At 40.9% G+C, this 25,018-nt stretch overlaps 1 protein-coding gene across 3 annotated transcripts in view; it reads right to left on the bottom strand.

The window, feature by feature from the left end:
- Nucleotides 1-24,530, bottom strand: part of LOC119648266 — a 327,059-nt gene extending 302,529 nt beyond the window's left edge. The window contains exon 1 of one of the 3 annotated variants that reach the window (XM_038049919.1): nt 23,931-24,530. The gene's annotated coding sequence lies outside the window, so the exon portion shown is untranslated. The remainder of the gene's footprint in view (nt 1-23,930) is intronic. The other 2 variants (XM_038049920.1, XM_038049918.1) reach the window with 2 other exon arrangements.
- Between the last annotated feature and the right edge of the window lie 488 nt (nt 24,531-25,018).

Below are 25,018 nucleotides of genomic sequence, written 5' to 3'. Positions count from 1 at the left end.
GGAGAGTATAAATGTACGAAATTGTGGTCGGGTCTGCTGCGGGGTTGATATACTCATCATTACGGAAGCAGTAGGAGGACAATTCACTACCTGCTACTCTAGACCATACACCGGACTAAGATGAATTGAAATGAACTGGAAAAAAAAAGGTTTTCTTTTTGGGGAAATGGGGAGTAGTTAAGTACACACCAACCCCAACATGAAAAAGAGTCGTCATTTCGACACTAAATTGCGTACTACCTAAAATTACGTGTCCCAGTTTGCGAATAGCAGGACAATGTACGTAGTACGGCGAAATAGGTATAAAAAGGGAATTCCAAGTCCTTTTACAATTCGCAAGTTTATGGCACAATAAATTTTTTTTTCTACTACCAACCCTAGATTACGAGGTGGCGGAAGCCACTTTACAATGAGGGTGGGGGTTGTCACCGTTCGTAATAAGGAATGAAAAAAGTGGTAAAGAAGAGGATGGTGAAGAAATCCCAAGTTGGCATCCTTGAAGGCAAGTCGGACTCTAGATTCTTCCAAGAAGATAAGGCAAGGTTTGGTTGATGGGGATGCTAATGGCATTCAGGGATGTTTGTCCCATACAGACCCAAAATATAGCGGGGAATGGCGGGAAGCTTAGTTTAGAGAAATCAGACCATCAGAATGGACGAAGGAAATGACAAGTTTAACTATCCAAGGTCAATATCCAGTTTCGCCTGAAATTTCAGTTATGACCCTGTTTGTTGTTGTATTAGTTCATATATGGGATAGTCTCAGCTTACTGATTCTCAGTCAGGACGAATTATTCGCTGTAGGCCAGACGTCCTAATATCCGCTAATGTTTAACTCTACTCCATCCTTATTATTCTTTCTACGCAAGGAGACAATTATAGTCGAAATTCATGGGTTAACCACAACTTACTCCTATTGAGTACGATAAAACAAAACATACGATAAATAGATAAAAAAAAATTCAACGAGGCAGTTTCGCTAAAATCTAGGCTTATTATGCCGTTTCAAAAGGTTCATAAAGTAACGAGCTTGCATCCCTGGTTAACAGTAAAAAGACAAAACTGTTTTAAGGGATAATAGTGTAAAACTTTCAGGAGTAGTGTTCCATCCTGACACCTAAGCTACTTTTAATATCAACAAGGTGGTTTTCAATCCAAGGACTTGTAATTAACACAGGGATTTGGGTATAATCAAACGCCCATCCCAGGTTGACTATTACCAAATACAAGGATAGGGGAAACTTGGCGACTGTTCGAGGCCGCCCACACCTTTGTTGCAGCTCCAGCGAAGTGCTCGCTAATATATACGTATAGGTCGTGATTTTGGATAGTTCGGGAAGATGGCCCTGAAGACTTCATGATCAGGCAAATCATTAAAAAAAAAACCTGGTTTCCGTTTTGCACATTTTTTTAGGTTCTCATAGTATCTCGCTGCGCTGATGGCCTCTCTCTGAGCCAAATATTCAGGCAAAATTATGCCTTTATGGTGCCAAAATACGGAGGCCACGACTTTTTTGGCTGAACTCATGGTTTCACATTTTTTTTTGGCAAATGATGAAAGGGAGTAACGTCACTACAGAGACTGTATTTTGGTTTCAGACGTTTCATATATGTAGTGGGCCCTGACCCTGACCCTGACCCTGACCAGACTTTAACCTCATTAATAATCTTAACTCGAGTTTTTCTTTTCACAAAAAGGTAGTGAATGACGCGTAGATTTCACAATTGGTGGTAGATTTCACAATTGGTGGTAGTGGCCGTGAGAGACCCAGTACACTTACTTTATTGGCGTACCTCGTACAAATGAGCGAATACAGAGTTCGAGCGCCGCCTTGACAATGCATATGTAGTCATTTTCTTTATAATATCGCATCTCTGAAAATGTAAACAGTAAATACTAGAGCAACAACAATAATTAGGCACAAAGCACATTGGACGCAAATATGAAGTTTCTTTTCGGGTCCCACCTAGATTTTTGCTTGAGTGTTGGTCCCAAGGCATATCACCTCTGCATTTGTTTCGACATGGTACGGTAGCTTTCGTTTTACACTTGAGCCATTTCTAAGAAGTTAGATATTGTCTTCTATTTGTAGTTAAGTTTAAAATTGATAGACCAGTAGCTTACTCCAAACTACAATTTTATTTTATAGTGTATATATATATATATTTCGGGAGCAACTTACCCCCTTCATCAGTACAAAGCTAGAGTAGCTAGGTAGAGTAGTGCAAAGAGTAGCTTTGTACTGATGAAGGGGGTAAGTTTCTCCCGAAAGATATATATATATACACACTATAAAATAAAATTGTAGTTTGCAGTAAGCTACTGGTCTATCAACTTGAGCCATTGTTCGAATATAATTTTTTCCGATTCCTAGCATCGGACATTAAATCCCTTCTGACCACACAAGAAGGAGCGTTTTCGTAAACCCGCCCTCCCCTTCGCGTTATCAGAACCAAAATGCGACGATGGTGGCAATGGATCATCAAGAGCCATTTTCGCGATTTTTGTTCTACAGAAAAACTCATATACAAGAAATTCTGCAGAATATTTTCAAACTACTTCAGTACTGTATAGTCCTCAGGAAATGTCAATAAGTCCGTATATTATCGTCCGGAATATCCAGCTTTATCGCTGATCCCATCACGTGTATCTCGCATACCATCATTCATGCACAGGAAAATTTCAGCGACTCAACTAACGATCAGTCCGCCGTCGCAACAATCAACTTCACCACGTGTTGTCTTCAACTTGCATCTAGTTGTAGCAATAGCACAACAACAATTGCAAACGGATTGGAATATTTATCTTAGAAAATGGATTGATGGTTTCATGGAAGTAACAAAACTGAAGAAGTTTCTTGGAATTAATTCGCAAAAATAAATATGGTAAATGTTAGTTTTGCTTGTTTTTGCTTCTGGTATGAAATAGAGGAACTATGAAACACGAATCAATACAATACTTAGGAAAAGAATTAGATGAAGAGTATTTGGATGTACTTCCTGGGCGAAGACGTAGTTAGAAATTGTGGAAAAATGAGGAAAGATGATACTAAATACCAAAAATCGCGGTCGATATTTAATGTTTTTCAGAGTTGTCTGTCCTGAAGATGATCTGTGGATGTGGAATATAACATTCCTTATATTCGTGCGCCATACTGCCTCAAGAGATCACCAAAAAATTTTAAAGATTGCAACATGTACAATAATAAAATATAGAAGAAGGCAATTTGACAATATCCTAAGCAGCATTAGTGGCAATCTCGTGCCTGACTAATAAAATGTTCGTTGGAAGCAGTCGAAATTGTATAAGTTGGCTTTCAGAAAGGAAGGAATGAAAGTTAAAACACCAACAGTGGGAAAGAAAAAGTCAACGAGGGGTGTCCAACGAACCTCAACGACCTCTTTCCAATAAAACTGAAGATTATTATTTGGCATTCCCTAAAGCAGAAGATATTCGGGCCATTGTTTGGGCCCATCATAGCTAAAGGACATCAATAATTAGGCACAAGGTCTAAACAGGTACCAGGTACAGGTACCCATACTGTATATGAGAGGAAAGGAAAATCCCCATCGAGAGGACTATTGCGAAGATTACCAATGCATTCCACTGCCATGCTTGCCCAACAAAATATTCACCAAGATCTAAGCAAACAGGTTCAACCCTTACGTGGAGAAGTTGGTCAAGCACCTTGCGAGCAGGTCATTCAACAATAGTCCAACTTTTTATCAAGAACAAAAATGATTGGAAGGTGTTTGAATTATTCTACGACATCAAAAGAGCAAGTCAGAAACCGGAAGCTCGGGGCTTCAGACATGAAAAGTATTGTTGAATTTTTATGTATGAATATCTCGTTATATTATGGTTCCATTTATATATCTCGTAGTATTGACATTTTACCTCTTAGGGAGTACTAATTTGATCAAAGGAGGAAATTTTAACCTACTGTAACTTTGTTAATTATAGCAAGGTTTCCACCAAACTTTCCAGTGTACTGCTTATTTTAAAGCCTATATTAGCGCAATTACAGGTCTAGGAGCTACACCACCCTTTTGCCGTTGAATTCAACCTAGAATGATGTAACTCACGACATGCGTGGTTGTTTCACCAAATTTTCGTGTCAACAGATGTAACAACGGTTTCTGAGACAAGTTCATATGACAGACAGACACACGGGCAGACAGACAAAGAGACACTTGTAATAGGGTTTTGTCGAGAAAACAGTCTAGGGCCGGCGCAGGTTAAGACGCAGCTTAGTGAGAAAAGGACTTTCTGTGTAGCAGGGAAATGAATGCAACAACGAATGTTCACACGCAGGGTCTTTTTCTTTTTCTTTAAGATGAACACATCGTTCTCTAGCGTGGGACCCGCTGATGGATGAATAAGTTGGTCTATATTTCAATGATGAACTATGATGCTGGGGTGGAAAAATTGTTACGTATGATCAAGATATTAGTAAATACATGATGAAAAATTTGCATTTGTATCTTTATTCAGTTCACAAAAAAAATCTAAAAAAGCGAAAAAAAGAACGGTTTTTACACGAGATAATCTCCTGAATGCTGCTCTTATATATTCAAAATTCATTCCTAACTACAAATTTATCTTGAATTTTGTTTTAATAATTGTTCTTCCAAAAATTTGTAGGAGATATTATTGCACTTTTCCGTACTTAAACAACAATCATGATATATAGATAAGCAGGTATGCCGTACATTATTTCATACAAAGGCAATAGAATTACGCCTTAACTTTGGTTTTATCTGCATGCAGACAATTTCAGCTCCTGCTTTCCTGCGTCACCTTGCGCTACACTGCCGTTCAACTTGCGTCCGACTTAGAAAGTAATATGATAGCATATCAGTTTTTGAAAAAGGTGATATTTCCTTAGCCGTACATACAATGTTATATAATCAACATTAAATATTACCATTCGGCAGCCCATAGTAACAAATATTACTTATTGCCAGCAAAATGTGGCATTCATGACAGCGTCAAAAAAAAATTCAAAGAAGATAGAGTTAACCTTGCATGTAAGAGAAGAAAAAAAACAGAAAATCCCATAAGGATATAGCATAGTACAATACTTTCACGAGCAAAAAACAGGGAATCATGATTTTTGCGAACAAGCATTACTTTATATATATATATATATATATATATATATATATACCTGGCGTACCAGGTTTATCCTCACCTGAGTTGCAAACGCAGAGCTGCATGCGACCAGGCGCGTGTCATGGGTTGCGGATAATGACATGACCCACCGGGTCAGCTACGAATATCGCAAGTTAATCTTGTAAATAAGTAGCCGCGGACAAGCAGAACGTTTCCCTTTGTGTTCGTCCTCCCTTACCGATTCTTCCCGTTCAGGGGGAGTAAACCTCCTTAACAAATCCGTAATCCGGGGTGAAGGGATCGACGCGCCTATCGGATGAATTGCAGTGACGTTACACTGTATTTCAGCGGCTCCCCTCCAAATACCTTCCCTACCTTTGGAGGTAACCATGGGGCATTGCAACATTGGGGCTCTGTTGCAGGGCTGACTGGTTCCCCATTACTCGTGGGAATAAAATTGGGGACTTTGGTTTAAATTCTTTAAATGGGACCCCAGGGACACGAAGACAGTACCCAACACGGTTAAGGGTCGTTCAACAACATCAGAGCGGCTCTTCGCCCTTGGATGTTTTGGCGGTTATGCCGTCAACCACCAGGGACGGGAGACCTAGGCGTCGTATGGTTTGGACGAACCAACTCAACGAATTTATCGTCCGCGCCTATTACCGTGTCACGGATTTGGAACGGAATCCATCAGGGTACAGACATCGACTACATGACGCGTTCATAACCCGATTTCCGGAGCTAAGTCATGTTCCGGAACAGAACGTCGTCAACCAGTACCGAGTGATCGTGAATAACAACCGAGTTGCCTTACCAACTAGGCAACAAATCTTCCAAGAGGTTTCACTTGAGCTCGGGCTGGAGTCATCAAATTACCGGACTAGTCAAAGGAGTAACACAAGTACTCCACCTGTAAGGCACTCCATGAATCCAGTAGTCAGGAGAAGCTTAGTAACTGGGGATGTCGACCCAATTTATAATGAGGCTTTGACCGCATTCCAGGTCGCATTCACAGAGTATGCTGAGATTCTCCCAGACGCTAGGCCAAGGATCCCAAAACTGAAGTTTACTTCGGCAACTACTAACATCATTGCTGCCGTTGACAGAATTTTGGCTGATCGTTTGGCTAGCGAGATTACTGCTACAGAGGTTCACAGCCTGATCTACGTTGCAGCTGCCACGGTTATTCGTCTCCATAACCAACATCTTAGAGCGAATAACAGAGGTATGCGCGGAAGGACTTTACCGTTCTGGGTGTTTCGACTCAACAAAAGAGTCGAAAAGTTGAGAAAGGAGATTGGTCGTGTGACGCAAGCACTCCTTGGAAATCCATCACCAAGAGTGCACAGATGCGTTGCGAACATCATTGGAAACTACCATCTGTCCAATGATATGCCAATCGAAGAAATCCTCGAGGTGCTGAAGCAGAAACTCGCGGTATGCTCCAATCGCATCCGTAGGTATCAGAAAAGCTTTCAGCGAAGGACAGACAACACCTTGTTCTTCCAGAACCAACGAGGATTCTACAAAAATCTCATCAACTCAGGTAGGGACAGTAACCTCAATCTGGATCAGGCAGAAGACTTCTGGAGAAGTGTTTGGAGCGAATCCAGTCGTTGCAATTTAGAAGCAGCGTGGCTCCCACACCTTATGCGTTCATGCGAGGCCCTCCCCGAAATGACCATGCCTGACGTAACTGAAGTCGACGTTAAAGCAGTCCTTGACAAGGCAGGTAACTGGAAGGCGCCAGGAGTTGACAAAATTCACAACTTCTGGCTGAAGCGGTTCAAGAGCACTCACAGGATATTGGCAAATCAATTTAATCAGATGATTGCCGATCCTGATTTAGTTCCACCATTTTTCATCAAGGGGATAACTTTCCTCATCCCCAAGGAACAGGGTGTCTCTTGCCCTTCAAAATGTCGACCAATTACTTGTCTTCCTACCATCTACAAGGTCTTCACTTCAGTTCTGTGCGCGAACATCTCAAAACATCTTGATGTTCATAAATTGATAGCTGAGGAGCAAAAAGGATGCGCAAAAGGCTCCCGAGGCTGCAAAGAACAGCTTATAATCGATACGGTAGCTGTAAAGCAGGCTGTCCACCAAAAACGAAACATCTCGACAGCCTACATCGATTATAAATCAGCCTTTGACTCCATATCACATTCGTGGTTACTACAAGTGTTACGCTTGTATAAAATCAACCCGAATGTTGTTCTTCTACTGAGAACAGTAATGAAGAATTGGAGCACGAAGCTATCGGTATCTTCGCAAACATCAGGAGAGATACAAATCAGGCGTGGCATTTTCCAAGGCGACTCTCTAAGCCCACTGTGGTTTTGTTTGGCTTTGAATCCGCTATCCCATCTTTTGCATGAAAGCAAATACGGGTTCCAAGTCAAGCATGGCATATTGTCGAAATGTACATTAAGCCATTTGATGTACATTGACGACATCAAATTGTATGCCAAAGACGAGAACCAACTTCGCTCCTTGCTGGACATCACCATCCAGTTCAGCAGGGATATCGGCATGCAGTTGGGTTTGGAGAAATGTTGCATAAAAACAATTGTTCGGGGAAAACACACCGACAACGAAGGATACAGCCAAAATAACATCCGAATTGAGGGTATGGATTCGGACGACGTCTACAAATACCTCGGCATATTGCAAGCAACAACACCTGCTGTGGCAATTATGAAATCTAAGTTGCTGGGGGAATTTGAGCGGCGTCTGGATCTTGTCCTTAAAACTGAGCTGTACGGGAAAAATAAAATCATGGCAATCAACACCTTTGCCATTCCCGTCCTTCTATACACTTTCGGTGTGATACAGTGGAGTAATACTGATTTAGAATCTGTCAATAGACGGGTAAGGGTAGTTCTTGCAAACAACAACATGCACAATAGAGCTGCCGAAAAATTGAGGATCACTATCCCACGTCATCAGGGAGGAAGGGGGGTACTTGATTTAAAAACGTTGCACTACAATCAAGTGCATTCTCTTCGTGAGTTTTTCTATGAGAAACAATCCTCTAGCCAAATACATCAGGCTACCGTCATGGCAGATAATAAATTATCTCCTTTGAACTTGAGAAGCAGAGAATGGGATCCCATGTCGAATGTTACTTCAGTCCAACAGAAGATAGACATGTGGAAAGAGAAACCCATTCACGGAGGTCATATAAAAAATTTGTTGTTGTCAGGCATTGACATCGAAGCCTCCAACAAATGGTTGACAAATGGTGTACCTTTCTATGAGACCGAAGCATTCCTAACTTCAATTCAGGATGCTTCGCTCCCAACAAAAAATTATAAACGGTACATTCTTCACGACTCCTCAATCACCAACTCCAGTTGTAGGTTATGCAACTGTGAAGAGGAGACCATCCAGCACATAACATCTGCGTGCAGGATGTTGAGCGGTACCGAGTACACCAATCGTCATAACTCCGTCTGCAAGATTCTCCATCAAAACCTTGCGTTGAAGTATAACTTAGTGGCAACCTACCATCCTTACTATAAGTATACTCCGCAGAGAATCTTGGAAAATGATCGGGTCAAATTACTGTGGGACCACACTATTGCCACCGACCACAGTGTTAATCATAACAGACCCGATCTAGTTCTGCTTCTGAAGGAAGAACGAGCGTGCTTTATAATCGATGTAGCCGTACCGTTGGACCGGAACACTCTTGAAAAACAGCACGAAAAAATCCGGAACTACGGCCCCTTGGCAGATGATATGAAGCAGACTTGGAGACTACAAAAGATCCAAGTAGTCCCAGTAATAATTTCAGCGACGGGATTAGTCCCGCAGAACTTACATAAAGCGCTGAAAACGCTCGATCTTAGGGCTGGACTATACATGGAGATGCAAAAAGCAGTTATCCTTGCAACCTGTGCTATAGTCCGAAGAGTCCTGTCCGGTAACAATCTGACCTAATGGGTTTCAGTCTTGATCCGCACTGTCTTCAATATAAGATCCATGTCTCTGTAGTGTAGGACCTCCGCGTCATTGGCTGAAGTGTTTGCGACAATCGAGATGTAGCAATACATTTTCGCATGGTCGCACACACTTTGCGTTAAAACGCATCATCGCTGTGATGCGGGCCTTTGGATGTTGCCTTCAGCCCATCCTTAGGTTGGTCGCCCCTCGGTCCGGTTGGGCGGGAAGAGGGTCCGTGGGCTTTTTGAAGTATATATATTATCTTTGTTTGGTATAATTAAAATTTGCCCAATATATACAAAATCAAAAGCACCTTTTCACAGCAAAGTCAGCCAAGAGAACAGGTTCGTAACTGACAGTCGATATCAGCACGCGAGAGTTGGCTCGGTCACTTGTACTGGGGTAATATCAGGTAAACCACCCCCTTCCCACATCAATCAGCAACCGACACTTATTACCACGGGATAACATTACAAATCAATTACTTAATTCTAATATGCAAATGATTTGGGGTGCCCAAATCATTTTCTAGTCTAAAGCCAGCCCGAAATCAGTCCACAAGCCAGCCCGAAATCAGTCCACAAGCCAGCCCGAAGCCAACCTAAAACAAGCCCCAAGCCAGTCCGAAACCAGCCCAAGGCCAGCCCGAAGCCAACTTAAACCAAGCTCAAAGCTATCCTCAAACCAGCTAAAAAGCCAGCCTAAGACTAGCCCAAGAGCAGCCCGAAGCCAACTTAAAGCAAGACCAAAGCCAGCCCGATACTCGACGTCGACGTCCACAACTGCCTCCTTGTGACTTGTACTAGGAAAAGCGCTAATGTTAATGATGTTATATTATGACATCACTTTTGTAATGCAATGATGATTGAGAATGCTATAAAGCTTGCGCGGTAATGTTAGGTGATGCGGTAATGCTGGATGATGTGGTAATGTTAGGTGATGTTGTAATATTTGGATCGCGTTCGGTGATGGTAATGTAACATCATACTTTAAGGTTATTTGACTTTTGTAATATTACATACATCTTCTACCCATTTCTACAGAACAGTATGTCATGTTTATGTTTGGCAGAAAAACTAAACCATGGCGGACTGAACAAACTAATCGAAAATTGTTTCACAATTGGGTCTTGAATTTGGTTGCTGGGTAAATGATAATACTAAGACAGCATCTTTAGATCAATTGAGGTGGTCGAGTTGACTGATGATAATAATATCAGATTTCATTCTAGAAGCAACTGAAACTTGAATGAACTTCCAAGATGCAACTTAGCAGGAATGGGTACAATATATTAAGGTTAAACCATTCCCAGAATTATGCAATTGTTTTATCCCGTTAGATTGCGGAATCGGCTCATCTAAATTGAGCTTGACACTTTTTACGGTCGTAAGCCTAATTGGGGTGAAGTCGAAAGGTGTTTTGATTACTATCTAGTGTATCAAGCCATCGTAGTTTCGGTGTATTTGCATCATTTCTCATCGACTTGCATGTTCTGAACAATCTTCGTTAATAAGTTTTCATCTACATCGATTACTTGATTGTCCAATACCATATACCTGTTTCGTAAGTTCTCCATGATAGCTCCAACATTATGTCCTTATTTCAAATGGGATCATATCGAGTTATGCCACTGATCCCAAGAAAAAACTTCATCTTCATTGTAATGATTATCTATGGCAGGAATAGTATCTTTCTTCTTCTATTCAATGCGCGATCCGCAAGCTTTTTTAAGGTTTCCTCTAAAACAGAACCTTATTAAAATCGGCTTATTGCCTGTCTGTCTGCCTGTATTTCACTTTTCTCAGAAACGTTTACTTCCTTCGATGCGAGATGTGGTGAAAAAGTGGCGACTGTGAACCTCCCCCCTCCCGCATGCAGAGAGTAACATCGGTTAGTTTAAGGGGGGTGGGGTTTTTGTCACTGAATACTGAATAGTGCTTTTCAAATCTGGTCTCAGTTCTGACATTTGGTCCAAAATAGTGAAGTGCGGGAGTTAGAAATTGATAATTTCGTTCACGGACCTTTTATCAGAACCAACTCAACTGAAAATCTAAAAAAAATCAAGAAGCTGTCACTGTACGGTATGTAGGTCCCCTTTCGCTCTTCGATATCTACCCAAATAATTAAGTTGGCTGAAAGCTTCCTTAAGGGGGTCATCCCGTGTGTCGGTTAAGCGGAATCGATTTTTTTCTTTGCATCAATTGTATCCAGAAATAGTGTAGAATACATGGGCAAAGTGATTTTTCGATATACGGAGCCGTTCGGAAATTATAGTGTTAAACACGTAATAACTCACATGCCAGATGTATGTCGATCGCCGTAATAAAGCGCGTATTTATCGCTCCGAATGACGTTCGAATGGCTTCACTAAAAGGACAAGAATTGAATCCAAGGGTGTACATGTGTTTCTTAAAGAAACCTAAGGTTTACAGCAGATTAATGATCAGATAAGATTTTATGGCTAAACATCAAATTTTAATAATCTTAAGTCTTTACGTTAAAATGTCATTTACTTTTTTCGTTGAAATGGTCGCAGAATGTGGCAGCAGAAAAACACCTTTTTTTGGAGATGGGTGCATAAATTGCTCTGTATGTCAATAATAAACTATGCCATCTGGCTGAAGAAATTACTACGCATGCTCAAGATATTAATAAATATCTGATGAAAAATTTGTATTTGTATCTTTATCCAGTTCTTCACACAAAAAATTTCTAAAAAAGGAAAAAAAAACGGCCTTCACACATGATGACCCCCTTAAGTTCTTCCTAGAAAAATTAAATTTTGCAATCATTTAGGTTATTATGTACAGAATGATACTAGTTTTACTAACAAAGTTAACATAGGTCAAAGTTGTATGTTCGAGTTTGTGGTTTTCTACTTGCTTCAACTACGCTGTATTTGCTGACCCGACGCTTACGTAAAAGAATAGCATTTTGGGTAATGGACCCAGTAGTTCTCCTTAGTAAAAGTTAAATAAGACTTTCAGCCTTCAGAGGGGTGCCGATCTTGATGATAGACGAGTCATGGAATCCATTTCATGTCGCTGACTAAGATTCCATTCAAAACTACCTCTAACGGAGAGTAATCTATAGAAAGTCGTTCGTTTTTAACTCAAAGTGCATTTGTTATAATTATATTACTTTCGATTAATCAGATAAAGTGTCGTTTGTAGCCGCCTTACAAGACTTCCTTTGTTGTCCTATAGGGTTTACTTCATTTTGGTCTTAAGCATTATATGGAATGACGGAAGTAAGATGAGTTGAAGTAGACTCAGAGGGAATCTCTGCTCCAGAAATAATGTGACTGTAACTGGTGCTCACGTGTTGGTTGTTCATCCGTAAACATAACATGGTTACGAATTATAACCAGCGAAACTGCCGCTGTCAACAAAATGTGGTATCAGGACTCCCTTAACCAACAAAAACAAATTGGCAGAGCATGGGTTGCATTTGATGAGTTGCCCCTATTCTACTTGAAATCATTGGCTTACCCGGCCTACTCCCGTAGAAATACTGTAAATCCATATTCATTTCCATAGACTATATTTCGAATTATCCCGCATGGTCTTCTCATTTTTAAAATAATTATATAAAGTTCTTAAGGGGGTCATCCCGTGTGAAGGCCGTTTTTTGCCTTTTTTGAAAAATTATTTTGGAGGACTGGATAAAGATGTTTATTGATATCTGTACTATATGTGATAAATTTTTTAGCTTGATATCGTAGCTAGTTTTTAGAATACGTGTCAATTTATGCACCCATCTCCAAAAAAAGGTGTTTTCGGACCGTAGAAATATGTATTAAAGAAGTCGTGAACATATCAAAGAATTTGGTTGGATAGATTTTGAGCTATGGTGGCAGCCGATTTTCAAGATGCAGTTTCGAGAAAAACGCATTTGAAAATTTAAATGTGATTAGCAACAGTAAAATGTTAACTCACTATTAATCTGCTATACCTGGTCCATAGAGAGCACCCTCCGTTTCTTCAAAAAAGTCTTATAAGGCCGATTGTTGCTCTCTGGTGTCAATTGCGGCTCTTTTAGCGAGGTCAGTCGTCGTCGCCAAATTCGCGCTTCATTACGGCGGTCGGCATAAACCTGACATATGTGACCAACTGGACATCCCATTGTCACTAGGATTTTGAGAATGCCATTGAATCCTTCATTGAAAATAATTACAGCCAGAAAAGTGGTTATTTCTACGACCTTGGCCCCAGAATGAAGGTGTTTAGGAGCGGAAGTCCAGATTAATGCATTTAACGACTCTTGTTATTCTGGGTCTCCTAAACATATGTTCAAGAGATCATCTCGTGACAAATCTTCGTAGATTGGTTTGATGACTGTTTAAACTTCTTCAGTCAAAGGTGCCTTCTCGTGGTGGAAACTATCCAGTTCTCCTTTAGCTTCCGCTTTACGCCATTTGCACCAACTGTCCTCGCCTGCTGGACAATTTTGATGCTAAGGATTTTCATCTGTAGAACATTTATGGAAGAAAGTTGCCCAAATTTCTTGCTTTATTCCTTTGCGTTTCAACGAATAGCTAGCCCAAAAAATGTAGTGAGGTCGTTAATAACCTTATCAATAAGTTTTCAAGCCCCTTTTCCACCAATGCCTTTGTGATTCTTCTTTGCATTTCTAAGCCACGTTCCCATTCTTTTCTCGACATGTCCTACGCATTCCCTTTCTACTACCACGTATATTTTATTATTTGCAGAAATTCGCAGAAATACCGAAGAAAACTCCAGCAAAAGCCAATATACAAAACTTGTCGCAATTGGAACATCCATGTTCTTGCTTGCTAAAAGTTTCTTTGCTGATGTTAATGGGAAGTCCTTTTTCTTCTCTGATAAGTATCGATTCCCATGAAATACTTGTTTTTTAGTGCGAGCATGACATTGAACGTTAAAGCGGTCTCCCTTTGTACGATCCATTTAAAAAAATCTCTGAACACACAAACAGCACAATACTTTCAACGAAATATAACTGAGTATAGCTTGAAAGCCTTTCAGTGCTCACTCTAGACTGGATTATCCTTTTTATTCCAAACAGTAAATAAGTTTAGACAATTGATTGGTTTTCCATCTTTTTATATTTATACCTGTATTCGAATTTATAAGGCTCAGGTAAAAAACTAACAGGTAAAAAAAGATTCGATGCTCTTTCTCATCGAGTACTCTAGCCGCGGCTGCAAACTCCTTACCTGTTTAACCCTGTAATTTCTGAACGAATCGGAAAATCCCTTTGCCAACATATTCTCCACTATATGTATATACAATTCATGCAAAAAAATCGATTTCTCCAACCCGACACACTGGAAGACCCCCTTAAATGTCGAGATTAAATTCAAACTCATCCTGCAACGTTAGTGATCACAGGGATGTCTCATGTCGAGAACTGCCCTACGGCAAGATTCCTATATTTTGAATTTCATTTTAGAGTCATTGTAAGACAGGTGGTACGTTATCAGACAGTAAAGTGGAGGAATTCTACACATTTCGCAGATAATCCCAAAATTGATGGTTGCAGAAAAAGTTTTTATCCTCTTACATGTCTGAGAATAAATGACAAAAATTATTGGATACTGAAATATTTTATCTCTTTTAAAATCCTGCACGCAAAATATTTATATTCCACAGAGAAAGTAAATTAAAGCGTATTTTGCTAGCGAAAATTCTAACCCAGTTTCCATTAAATTCTTAAAGAAAAAGCTGCTATGCTACTAACACGTTCGTTTTTGCATTGGGCTTATGCGCCTCAAACATTCCATCCTTCCTTTGAATTATCAAAGGTACCATGAAAAGGTGAGTTTACACATCCATTTACGAATACAGAGGGCTACGATGAGGGAGGAATCCTAGCGATGAGCTTTAGCTAGGCAAATTTATTTGTGACCTACAGGTGCGTTTTTTGAATGGATTTGAGTGAGATTTTCCACTGCTCAAAATTTGTTCGAAATTTGGAAGGGTCAATAGATTTTTCCTCAAACATTAGAATTTTCCAGGGCTGTGCGTTAGTTTGGGGAATACTTTTATGTCGGCACATAACCTATTTGAAATAAATTTCTCAATCAAAGGAAGCGGATAATCCTGAAATTTTCTGACCAGATGCGGAGTTCTTTTCAAGTGGTACTAGTTCACTGTCAATCTTTTAGAAGGGAAGCGGCAGCAGGGAAATAAACATACCTGGTATCCGGTGAGCATTTGACTTTCAAGAGCCATTCGAAATGATAAATTTACGGCATGGGGAACAAAGCACTAGGAGCGAAAATCTCTTCCCTTCCCCCCTGTTTTTCATAGTAAAAGATGCATATTTTAAAAGAATCTAGGTTGTCTATCGCATGAAAATCCTTCAGCCATTTTCTGGTCTCACAAGTTCGTAGACTCAGCATGCTCTGGTCCTGCTTTATGCAGAGCAGAATCAGCATCAAAACCTTTCATTAAACGGAAATGAAAATACGGTGCGTTTAGTAAAACATCAAAGTTCTCAGCTTTACTGCAGTATACATATGCATGTTTGCGACTATTTGTACACAATTTACGACGCTTTCCATTGCTCATACATATCTACCATAAATAGAAATGCGTATGTTTTGAAAAAAGACCTGCTAGTTGCCTAGGAATTTAAAGGATGCTTGATATAAAGGATGCACGGTTGGATTTTCTAAGAGCTGTCAGCGCTTCCATGAAGCTAAAATTTATTGAAAGAAGTTTTGTTTGGCACAGTTCAAGGAATATGCAAAAACCCTCATTAGTCTTTAAAAATAAGAGTGAACAAAGGACTCAGCAATTAAGAAGACTGAAGTTCGGAGAAAAATATTACAGTCAATTTCCCCCTCTAAAATTCAGTTAAATTTCTTAAATTGTGATTAGATGACTTCGTCTCCAAAATATAACGTATGACCAGTGTCGAAAGTTTTTTCGTGGAATAAAAGCCAAGTAGACGGAGGGAAAAACAAATAAATAAACAAATAAGCATTTCAGGTTATTGCATGCGGTGGATGATGTCTATTTGCTCCCATATCCTACCATATTCACCTGTTCGCCCTGCACTATATGCACTTGAGTGACCCAAGTATTTCGATAGCGAATTGAATAACAACGAAACCAAAATCTTTTGTCTGATGTGAAAGTGCCACAAGAAGGATCTGGTGAATCTAGTAACCAATATCGAAGGTGGTCTACTATGGCCTATCTAGACGCTCACCGTATAAATATAACTGAAAGACTAACTGAATATTACACATTAACTAATTATGCAGATTGCTTTTGGAGCATTAAGTTGGTTAAGCTAAATGGGTTTTAATTTCGGGTGCTTTCTGCGTTTCATTTATACATTTTCTAGACTGGAAATTTTCTCCAAATGGCACTAGGAAGGGATAACACGATCTTCAAATCTTCTAGCTTTGTTAGTTTTGTGTAGTAGCTCTAGCACTTTTGCTTCATTTCCTATTATTTGGCATTAAGGGCCCCACTTACGCCTGTATTGCACTGATTCCATATAAAATGATATAGAGAGACGGTAAGGTTTGTTGGAAAAGGGGGTGGTTTTTGATGGTGTGGTGATGTAACTCCTGCCAATCAGAATTCACTCTCCAAAATTAGTCTAAACTTCAAAGTCGATGATAAGCGAATAAAAGACCGGCTGAAACAACGGTGGATTTTGATTTGAACGCCTCGCGACAACATCCAAATCAGGCCTTTGATAAAATAAAATGCCACAACCGATCAGGACGAGCCGTCCACGCTTGTGAACGGGACTTAGCCTTTGTCCTTGAAAAACAAGAAACAAGTTGGAATACCGGAAGCTCGCGCTTCGCTTCCAAACAGATCACATGCTCATACCAATTTTCGTTGCAATCGGTCTAGCCGTTTCCGAATAAATCAGGTGTGACAGAGAGACAGATAGATAGACAGACGAATATCGCCCCGAGAGTGGCAGCCAGGTATGTTTGCCAAAGTTTTTACGGCATGCCTTAGAGAAGGAGAATTCCCCGAGCAATGGAAGCTGCAAAAGTTGATACTTATTCCGAAGCCAGGTAAACCATTGGGTGACCCCTCCGCATATCGACCGATATGTTTGGTCAATACCATTGGTAAACTATTTGAACGAGTATTATACAACAGGCTGCTCGCTGTTGCGGAAAAGGAAGAAGGCCTATCCGACAAGCAATTCAGGTTTCGTAAGGGGAGATCAACCGTAGATGCAATCAACATGGTGACTGGCCTGGCTCGCGCTGCATTACCAGATGACAAATGTTGCGCAGTGGTGACACTCGATGTAAAAAAATGCATTCAACACTGCAAACTGGAAGAAAATCGTAGAGGCTCTAGCCAAACTACAGGCTCCGAAGTACATAGCACGCATCGTTGTTGCATTTCTTCTTCGAAGCAAATTATAAAATTATATTGCGATTCGGACGATGGACAGAAATTATTCCCAATGACGTGCGGCGTACCACAGGGGTCTGTCTTAGGTTCCTTACTGTGGTCAATTATGTACAATGGAGTGCTGACGCTACGCCTTCCTAACGGCGTGACAACCATTGGCTTTGCGGACGATGTCGGGGTAGTAGTAGTTGCAAAACGTTTAGACGAAATCGAAATCTACCCAAATGAAGCGATATGGGAGATCAATTACTGGTTGAAAACGTCCGGTCTCTCAGTTGCTGAACACAAATCGGAACTAGTGCTAATCAGCAAAAGAAGGAAAGACACGACCGTGAAAATTAAAGTTGGTGAACAAACAATTTACTCCCAAGAGTCGCTTAAATAATTGGGAGTAATGATTGGCAAAAGGCTCAACTTTAAAAAACACATTGAGTGCGCTGCAAATAAAGCATCTTCCATTGCTGTAACAATTTCGAGGATACTACCGAACATTGGTGCACCAAGATAAAGTCCACGTCGTCTTATTTCAAGGTTAACTAGTTCCATGCTACTCTACGCAGCTCCAGTTTGGACAACCGTTCTGGAAAACAAATCAAACTGCGGAAAACTAGGAATGGCGTATCGACTAAGTGCACTCCAGGTATGCAGTGCTTATCGAACGACATCAGGAGAAGCAGCATATCTACTGGCAGGGACAACCCTCATAGACATCTCGGCGGATGAAGGTCGGCGTCTCTATGACAAAATGTATGCAATCGGTGAGTCTATTGTACTTCGACGGCAACTAGCAGGGCGGGAATCCATCGCAGAATGGCAGAAGAGTTGGAATGAGGCACAAACTGGCCGTTGGACCTACCGTATCACTCCACACATTCGAAGATGGATTGAAAGGAGCCACGGAAAACTAAGCTACAAGCTAACACAGTTTTTAAGTGGACATGGAGGTTATCGGGCTTATCTACATCGATTTGGACACGACGAGTCACCATGCTGCCCAAGATATGGAAACGTGGCTGAGAATGCGGAGCATGTTGTATTTGAGTGCCCAAAGTTTACAGCACACCGAACTAGGCTGGAGGCGATCGCAGACAGGCGCTTAACACCTGAAAATATAGTGGAGTTTATGTTGGAATCAACGGTGGCTTGGAATCAAGCTGAAAATGATTCATCAATAGCTAGGGCATGAAGAACTGCGAAGAAAGCAAGAAAGGGAGCGAAGAATTATGCTCCGCAGTTAAGAACAGATCCAGCCCCGCGATGCAATGCTTATAGCAGTCCCGTGGGGAGAGTGGAAGAAGAAGGAGGTGGTTTTAGTGAGTAGGATTCTCACATAACTGTATTGCAGGAGCCAGCAGTAGGTTTTGAACCTTTGCACCTTCCAACGATGAAAAAAAAAGACAGACAGACATCTAATAAGGTTTTGTTTCACACAAAACCTTAAAAAATCTAAGTTGTCAATTTTGAAGCCAGTTGTCACTTCCGTAACTGAGCGAAGAAATTTGTATTTGAAACTACGGGAGAAATTTCAAGCTAAGCTTAAGTTCGACTCCTTCTTTCTTTCAATAATTTTGATCATCTTCGAATTTGCGAATTTCTCGGTGATCAATTAAACAATTACTTTGCTGAATATAAAGCAGAAGTAGGTCCCATCACCAAGAGGAGAAAGAACACAATTTACTCCCAACTATCGCTCAAATGTTTGGGAGTAATGATTGACAGAAGGCTCAACTTCAAAAAACACATGTGAGTCCACCGCAACTAAAGCGTCTTGCATTGCTGCAATGATCTCGAGGATACTACCGAACATTGGTGAGCCAAGAGAAAGTCGACGTCTTCTGCTTTCTAGGATAGTCAATACCGTGCTACTCTATGCAGCTCCAGTTTGGGCAACTATTCTGACGCAATACTTTATAGGAGTTCCGTGGGGAGAGTGGAATGGGAAGAAGCTGGGGTTTTAGTGAGTAGAGGTCTCACATCACTTCCTGGCAGGAGCCAGTAGTAGATTTTAAACCTTTCTATCTTCCAACGCCGAAAACAGACATTGAAACGATTTTAATAAGGTTTTGTTTGTAAAAAAATATATGAACAACATCAGGGATTGAGTCACAAGCCTCGGAGAAATGCTAGTGCGTCCACCTATATCGACGCGGCACGACAGGCCCCGGTCCTGTCGAGAAATGGGCAAGGGTTCTTGACAAATGGACGGCGTCAAGACGTACGCAAGCTAGTCCGAACCAAACGAACAAAACAAATATGTGCCTGCGCGATAAATGTTGGTATCCTAATTGGAAAGACCGAGGAACTGGCAAGAGCCCTCGGAAAAGGCGTATTGATATCTGCGCCCTGCAAGAAACCCGATGGTCTGGCGTCAAAAGCTGCGATATTGAACGCAAATGCGGTAAAAATGGCTATAAACTTCTCTATTTTGGTAACCCATACACTCAATATGGTATTGGCATTGCCATTTCAGAGGGTTTCCGTGATGCCATTAAAGAAGTCGAACGATTTGATGATCGGCTGATGAAGCTCACCAATATATCAGCTCATCGCACTATTCACTTCTTCACCGCGTACGCACCACAGACAGGTCGACATGATGCCGAGAAAGATACCTTCTGGCAACTTCTCGATGAAAAGACTTATCACGTGCCAGCTGACGACTATATTATCATTGCTGGCGATCTTAATGGTCATGTGGGTGAAAAGGCAGACGGTAACAGATGCCATGCGGACACCCATAACCTTGTACTTATGAATACATGGTTCATCAAACGATTGTCTCATCTTCCTACGTTTTACAGTAGGAACAGTAAAACGCAAATCGACTATATTCTCATAAGACTCGGGGTCACCAAGCCGGGTAAGCGAGATACTTTAGAATGATGATGTTGAAATGAAGGTTTGTGAAAAGAAACGCCTCTACCACAAATTTCTCGACGATAAAACGCCTGCTAGTTGGCAAATTTATAAGAATGCTAACCGGGAAGAAAAGAAAGCGGTCGCTGTCACCCGAGCGAACCATTACAAAAACTCGAACTCGATAAACTCGACATTCGGGATGGCGAGAGAGATTTGTACCAAGTTGCTAAAAGCCGTAATGAACGTACACAGAACACTTCTGTAGCGCTACTGATAAGAACGGCACTTTGCTTACCAACCGTCGAGCCGCAATGGATAGATGGCGAGAATACTTGTGGTTCAGTAAATTCTTTAACTGGGTTATTCAGGAAGGAAGAACACCATCTGACTGGCAAGAAAGCACCACTGTTCCAATATGGAAAAGAAAGGTTGTTCAGCAGAATGTTCAAATTACCCTCCGATCCGGTTACTTTCCCATACCATGAAGATTTCTGAACGCATTCTTGACAACCGTATTCACGAAGTCGTTGAAATAATCGTGAATCAAGCCGCGTTTGTCTAAAACTGCGGAACTACTGACGCAATATACGCTGCGCGGTTGCTCGTGGAGAAACACCGTGAGAAGTATCGCCCTCTTTACATTGCATTTCTGGATCTAGAGAAAGCGTTTGACCGTGTGCCACACGAACTCATCTGGTATGCTGTACGACAACACTTAGTGCCAGAAAAACTCGTGGGCTGTGTTCAGCTGCTCTACCACGATCCGAAAAGTAAATTTCGAAGTATGGCGGGTGTAAAAAAAAACTGCTTCGTGTCTCTGCTGGTGTTCATCACGGAAGCGCCCTCTCACCACTCCTCTTTGATCTTCTTATGGACACCATTACACGGGACATCCACCGTTCAGTGGACTATACACTGCTTTATGCAGATGATATTTCCCTAGCATCTGATAGCAAAAATGATCTCGGGCAACTTGTCTAAAAATGGAATGATCGCCACAAGCAATACGGTTTCAGATTGAGTCTAAACAAAACTGAATTTTTGACGACCGATCTCCATGGAACAGGCACAATCACTATCAGCGGCAGTGATCTGCCCAGAACTGAACGATTTAAATGCCTCGGGTCAAGGCTATCAGGCAATGGAGAACTGCGTTATGAAATTGCTTCACGCATTAACGCGAGCTGGATGAAGTGGCGTTCCACAACTGGTATTCTTTGTGATCGACCTATCAGCGAACGTCTGAAATCTAAAATTTACCGCAATGACGTCCGTCCTGTCACTCTCTATGGTTCTGAGTGTTGGCCAACTATAAAAGACAGTAAACGACGTCTTGCGGTAATGGAGATGAAGATGTTACATTGAACTAGTGCGTGACACGTTTTTATCACATCCGAAATGAAGATATCCGCGATCGTGGAAAAGTTGCGAGAGAAGCGTCTTCGATGGTATGGTCATGTAATTCATGGTAACGAGAATTCAGTTGCCAAGATTGCTCTGAACATCGAAGTCGATTGTAAACGACCAAAAGGCAGGCCGAAGCAACGGTGGCTTGATACGCTGGATGGGGGTTTAAAAGCCTGAAGAATTCACCCAGATCAGGCATTCGATAGAGTCAAACGGCGAAACCGAAAACGACAAGCCCACCCCGCTTGTAAACGGGAAAAAGGCTGAAGAAAAAGAAGAAAACAAGGGGGAGGGGAGGATAATTGTAAATAATGGTCAGGTTAAAACTTTGGAGGCTCCAACGTACATATACATATGCCACATACCAAAAAGAACACAAAAACCTATAAATTATTTTTCAGAGAAATTTAACTAACAAAAAGCGTAAGGATCATTAGCTTACAGATCCTGTTACCCAACCGCCATGATCTGAGGAGCAAGAAGCTGTAAACGGATTTGAGAAATGATATACAGCGCAATGATATATTTCTAAGTAACTAAAAGAAATTATTGAATTCTAAAGGGACACAAAACCGCATACTGAAGAACAAAATTCGAATTCCTTTTGGAATTTGAATAGAAAATTGTGTGGTGTTCACTGTCTATTTTGAAGTCTCTAAGGAAAAAAATTTAAACTGTCATTGTGGTATGCAGACAGATGAAAAGTCACGCGATTGGTGGCTGGAAAGAAGTATCTCAATCTCATTATTGATTGAAAAGACAACATTCAAAAGCATACCAAAGCTGCAGCTAGAGTTTCCAGTTCATTCGCATGTCCTTTTTGGAGATATTTTCGGTCGTCACGGGAGAAAAAGGATTGGTATAAACTTCGCTCTACATTTCTGATTAAATTGCTTGTTCTCATAACTCTCTAGGGTATTTGGTTCCTTTGAATCGTTATAACTCAGTTATGATAACATTTTTTATCTATTTTGCAGATGATATCGACTCAAATCTGAATTAAAGTGAACAGCTTTAATGAAATATTAAGTATCCTCTTTTTGTTCGAGTTCAAAGTTTTAACAAAGTTTTTTCCTTTTTCTAGAAAGATTGGCTCCGATCGGATGTTCAATTGAACTTGACATCGAAAATTAGAAAAACTAAACTTAGTCTGTAGATGATATAGAAATATCAACACAAATGGGAATAAGTAACAAAACTGCTATATTTTCCAAATCATCGGCCGAAGTTATAGATTATAGTATCTGCATTTAATGGAACCCAATCAGAAAAAGATTGTTGAAAGAAATATATGAATTTCTCCTTGAGTGAGTAATTTGACCCAGAAACGTAATTTTTAAATTGTTGTCAACATAAATTATTTTAGTATTGTCATGCAATTATTCAAATTGATAAGAAATTTATTCATATAAAGATTTTTTTGGGTTGGTACACTCCTCCATTCATTTACTTTCTGATTGTTTTCAAGATCAATAGCAAGAAATGATAAAGATGACCGTGCATTGAACTTTCTTACTTCAAGCCTAGCCTATTCGTTTAAACAAGTTCAATGCTCTGTAATTTCATCCCCTTTACAAATACACCATGACCAGAGTTTATGTTTTCTATAATTTGTTTCCAGTTTGTATGTACCTCTCATAATTGCCTCTTGATAATCGGAAACTACTTTGAATCCACTTATCCCAGCGAATGCCATGGAAACCATGGTCGTAGATACAAAAAGACTTGGACGAGATGAATTCATGAGTGCAAAAGATCAAGAACGCTCGAGTGTAAGCTCCAATACTCCAGAATCGATGAACCAAAGTGCGCAGCGAATCCACCAAACCCGAAATACTTCTATTCTGGGGTCTTGTTCTGATTTTAAGTACCTATATCTATCCGCCAGCTGCCGAATCTGAGATTTCTGTTTCTGATGGTGTATTTGGATGCCACGCGAGATGCTCCACAGCAGAAAAAAACGTCTCGTTACTTATCAGGCGCCCGTCGAATAAACATCCTCTAGCTCAGTTAGTCGCGTCTGATGCCCCCCAAATGTGGCATCCAACCCGTGCTACCGCATTCCACCCACACACCCTAGTCATACCGCTACTGGCTGACTACATTTTTCGGGGAAGAAAAATCGATTTTCCCTAGCAAGGATTCTATCTCTATCTCACGAATGGGAAGCTGGAGAAAATCCTGTTAGCAGTTATAAGAGAAGATGCGTACCTGCGTCAGATTTGCGTTCCTTCGCACAGGTGATGATGATTTTCAAGTTCTCTGGCTCGCAGATGATTATTCACAGATTGTATGATTTACCGCAAGGATTTTCTCGGATTTTCCGGTGTCACAGGCAAAATTCTTATCGAGCTAAGTCAGACTAGACTCGCAAACACTCAATATCAACTATTTCTTGAAATTTTGAAGGAATTTCTCTTATTTTCTTGCACTTCTCACTATACACGACCGCGGCACGGAACGCTATCTACCTCTCGCGGATACAATGGAATGTACACAAACCGGAGCACACCTGGCGTCGATGCACCTTCTTCTACCTTATCGGGATCTCAAGTCAGCTCACGAGCACCGATTTCTTGCGAACTGGACAGTATCTGAAAGACTTTCTTCGTCAGCGAAGACGCAACATGCACTGGACCAGAGCGGAGCAAGGGAACCGCACAACTGAACCTGAACTGAACGCTAGGAGGGCTCACAGACCAAGATCTGAAATCTTTGAGATGCTATGCGTCCAAGATGTAAAACACAACTTTCCCAGGCGGGAGGTGATTCCAATCTGACGCTGAAGAAAAGATACGAGTCTGCGACTAGTGGCGACGGCTGAAGACGCGACTGAGCGGCGGCAAACGACGTGGCAGGCACGCGACCCAAGTACTTTCTTGTGCGGGTGGACCTTTACGACAAACTCCGTCGCTATCCGCAAAAATCATCCAGAATTTAGTGCGCAAATGCATTTCTTGGACGGAGAAATTCCTATGCACAGAAGGGGTAACTACCACGATAACAGACACAGGAGGGGTTGATGTTTTTTGGTCCAGAAGTACCAGTGGCGTAGAGGATTTTTTCCTTTCGAATTCACTAAAAGTTAAGTACATTGTGAAGTTGCGAAAAGTCTAAAATTAAGTGAAAAACTGAATTTATCAAACTATCAACAATTTTCAGTTCATTTCAGGATATCAGTAGCGAGATATTACACTAATACATTCGGTTTCTTTTCTCCTTTTATCCATCCACCCAAAATGCAGCTCATAAATCAGATGAAAGATACTTATTTGAAAATTGTTAAAACCTAAAAAGTT

This window comes from Hermetia illucens, chromosome 2 (genome assembly GCF_905115235.1).
Source record: "Hermetia illucens chromosome 2, iHerIll2.2.curated.20191125, whole genome shotgun sequence".
Lineage (NCBI taxonomy): Eukaryota > Metazoa > Arthropoda > Insecta > Diptera > Stratiomyidae > Hermetia > Hermetia illucens.
Note: the sequence above shows the minus strand (reverse complement) of the source record. Positions and strands in the feature narration are given on the sequence as shown.